The 4,007-nt window shown below is 30.7% G+C and overlaps 1 long non-coding RNA gene across 1 annotated transcript; it reads right to left on the bottom strand.

The window, feature by feature from the left end:
• Positions 1-2,048: 2,048 nt before the first annotated feature.
• Positions 2,049-3,796, bottom strand: LOC140184426 (uncharacterized). The gene is made up of 3 exons (XR_011881064.1): positions 3,377-3,796; positions 2,654-2,953; positions 2,049-2,276 (listed from the first exon to the last, which is right to left on the bottom strand). It is a non-coding gene; the product is annotated as an uncharacterized lncRNA (long non-coding RNA).
• Positions 3,797-4,007: the final 211 nt, after the last annotated feature.

Below are 4,007 nucleotides of genomic sequence, written 5' to 3'. Positions count from 1 at the left end.
TCTCGAAAATAATAACTACGGTAGTAGTCACTCCAATATTATCAACAAAGAGAACAAATCCTTCCAAATTTTCTAGTAACATCATTTAATGGTACACAACTTTAGTTGCATAAAATGAATACTCGACTTCCATGTTTTCATTAGAAATTTTGGATTAGCATAATTATCAAGTATTTGATCAAAAAACGAAGTTAATTTTATTTTATTGAAGACAATTCACATTCTTTTCTATTTTATTTATTTTTCACAAATTAATTATTCTTTTCATTACTCCAACAATATGGCAACTAAATCGGAATCAATCCAAACAATCCGACACTTATAAATTAGAATAATTCCAACTAAATCGGCATTTATAAATCAAAATTAGTCAAAGCAAGCCGATACATATAAATCGGAGTCAATCCAACAAACAATCAACTATGAGCTCATTCAAAAATATACTTATGTGAGGAACACCTTTTCCAAAGACAAGCTTGACCAACTTTATTTTCAAGATGATCAGTCAACACTAAAAGAAAAAGCAATACTTGTAACAAAAAAATTGTTACAAAAAATTAAAATTTTGAAACAAAAAGAATTTATAACAAAAAATAGGCTATTGTAGTATGCCCCGTTACAAAAAATTTTGTAACAAAAAATGAAACTGTTACAATCCAAGGTAATATTTTGTAACAAAATTTTTTGATACAAAAATCAAAATTCGTTAAAAAAGTGATAAAAGTGTTGATCTTCAAAATATTTTTTACGACAATATATTTTTTTCTATCATAAAGTTTTGTTACAAAATATTACTTGATTTTGTAACATTTTTTTGTTACAAAAGTACAATATTTATTATGTAACAAATTTTTTTAATGCAAATTACATACATAATTTACCAAATTATTTTTTTAATTAATTAATATATTAACTATTTTATTGAGCAAGTCAACATTTACATAATATGTAAAAATATAGATAATTCAAACATGCTTCATTTAACTGAAATTGTTTTGAAACAAAATAACATTAATATCTATATTGATTAGTTCTACAAGTTATATTTTTTACATAAGTTCAACCAAAATTTAAAAGTCTAACATAGATTAGTGTCTCTATGAATTAAAATATTCTTGAGTCCTTTAGGTAGCATGTTGTCACCATTTTAGCACTCCTGTAAATGAGAAAAACCGAAACAAAAAATTAGAAAGAATATATAACACCAATTACAATTTTTCTATTAACTTCTTAATTTTCAGAAAATTTTTTGCAGAATCTCCCTTAAAACTTGGATATTTCCACCGTTTACAGTTACATCAATAACAACCAATTCATTACTTATTTCTTAACCAATACACAACCAAATTTATCAAACCAAATAATACGACATTTGTCATTATCAACCATGACACAAGTAAAATGTAATAAATAGATCCATATATAATTAAACTATACTAATAATATATGAATCATCTATGAATATGTATTAAACTTATAAGCAATTTTAGGGATATATTTAATTGTCTAGTTTCTTTCATTGTCAAAGCGCGCTACGAAAGAGTTCACAGCGGCTTGTTGAGCTTCCAATTGACCTTTTACTCGAGCTAATTCTTCCTCTTGTCGTGTTAGTTGCTCTTCAAGTTTTTCTTTGGGCACATCATTACACAAGCAAAATTCAAATAAAAAATTCAATAAATAAATTCAGTTCATTGTATCTTCCAAACAAGTTAATATATCCTCTAATTTGACAACCTTCATCTAAGTTATCATATACTTAAATGATTCAGTTAGATGATTTACATGAACAAATACAATGAACATGCATTTCAACATAAAAGAAGTCACAGTGAATTTCAACTAATATCGACATAGGGGTGTTCGCGGTACGGTTTGATTCAGTTTTTTAGAGAAAAGTCATCTGATCCAATCGATTAATTAAATTGCAATTTGGTTTGGTTTGGTTATTTTATCGAGACCATCTGAACCAAACCAAACAAATTAAAATCGGTTTGGTTTGGTTTGGTTTGTTCAGTTTTTCAATCAATTCAAACAATAACCTCATACTATTTCACAAAGTGATAACATTGAAATTATAGAATACAAGTACACCATAACTAACAAAAGTCTTGATTCAATGAAATTCAACGACAAAAGAAATTAAAATACGACAATTAAAGAAGTTTAAAGGTTCAATAATCAACACAACAAAAAATAAAAACAAATTTCTAGCAACAGATAGCCACGTTTTGGTGTCCTCTCCAATAAAAGAATGAAACTTCTTTATGCAAACCTACCTGAAATCAAAAGAAAGTTACATAATAAAAACAATAATAATTGAAAAAAGCACATGATCATGTCACAGGTGAATCTTTACCATCGTCTCTTAAGACCCATTTTAGGGACTACCTTACCAAACAATGTTAAAATTCTACCACTGACATGTCCAATACTCCAATCAGAAAAGATCCACACACATAGACCACTACAACCTTTATTTAAAGTGTACTTGATTTTATGATTAATTTGAACAATTATTTCAAAAACAAGATTATAACATTAACCATTTTACTTGTCAACCTAAACTTTACTTAACATACTTACGATCAAGATCTATGAAAAGCATATTCGAAATCATGTTGTTAAATTGAGATGAGTTTAAGTAAATAGTTACCTTCCAATGCAATGGCGAAGTCACCATGAATAGTTCCAGGCTCAGATGCCAAGGGGTTTGTTGCTACGATCAATTTTCGGCCAGTTGCAATAATACCTTTACCCTCCCAGACCATGGCAACAATAGAATCAGAGATAATGTATTAGACAAATCCATTAAAAAAAGGCTTTGTAATTACTAGCAATTTATGGAGTTTCTAAGCTAAATTGTTAGCACGTATGTTAAGTAGTAACAAAAACAAAAGAAGTTACTTTTCAAGTAAAATCCTTTCTTCTCAAATCTGCTAATAATCTCCCCAACCTGAAATAGAAAGTAGTTTTTTTTCAAATATTATAAGGGGAAAAAGAACAATATTGACCTATTTTACAAAATAGCTACCTTCATCAACCTAATTACTAACAATTTCAAACAATCAGTAATGAACAAATAATTAAAAAAACAGTAATAAATAATAAACAACAACCAGTAATCAACAATGAACAATGAATAACAATCAACCATGAACAATCAACAGCAATAGTAATTACTAGCAATTTCAAAAAATGACAACAAAATAATGAAGAACAATCAGCAATGGACAACAATCAGCAATGAACAAATATATAGAACAATGAAACTGAAATTATTGATTTATTGATTAACAAGTTAACAACAACTAGCAGCAATCCATCAATGATTATTAATTTATTGAACAGAAATTAGTCAAATTACTTAAATACATACCTGACTTGGAGACTCGGGCTCCATATCTCAGTGGAATCGGCAGCTGGGTGGCTCAGTGGTCGGTCCTATGCTGTCCTGTGTTGTGGGTTAAGTTAAAACGCTATTGGCTGGTGTTGTGCTGGTGGCTCGGTGGGAAGAAGGCTTCGGCAGTTGGCGGCTCAGCACTGCTGGGAAGAATATTGCTGGGTCGGTGCTCGCTAGGAGGAAGGCTTCGGTGCTGGTGGTGGTGGGAACTGAGAAGAATAAAAGGCTTCGAGAAGAGCCTGAGAGCAGCAGAGAGCGAGACTGAGAGAATAGAGGGAGAGAAGAGAGTGAGAGAAGCTAGGGTTATATTTGGGGGTTGGGGGGTTAGGTGACTTAGGTCACGGGTGAGGACTGAGGAGACAGGAGTCACGTTTGGGGTCTTTAGGGGGGGTGGGTGGGTTGGTTTTTTAGGGTTTTTTTATATACCAGCTCGGTTCGATTCAGTTGGGGTTTTTATTGTCAGAACCAAAAACTGAACCGAACCGCAATAAAAACAACCAAATTTATTTTTTTTGGTTTGTTTGGTTTTCGATTTATTCGGTTCGGTTGGTCGGTTTAGATCGATCCGGATCAATTTTAAACACCCCTATATCAACACATTCAAAAT

Source organism: Arachis hypogaea, chromosome 4, assembly GCF_003086295.3.
Source record: "Arachis hypogaea cultivar Tifrunner chromosome 4, arahy.Tifrunner.gnm2.J5K5, whole genome shotgun sequence".
Taxonomy (NCBI): Eukaryota; Viridiplantae; Streptophyta; class Magnoliopsida; order Fabales; family Fabaceae; genus Arachis; species Arachis hypogaea.
This window is presented reverse-complemented; position numbering and strand designations above follow the sequence as displayed.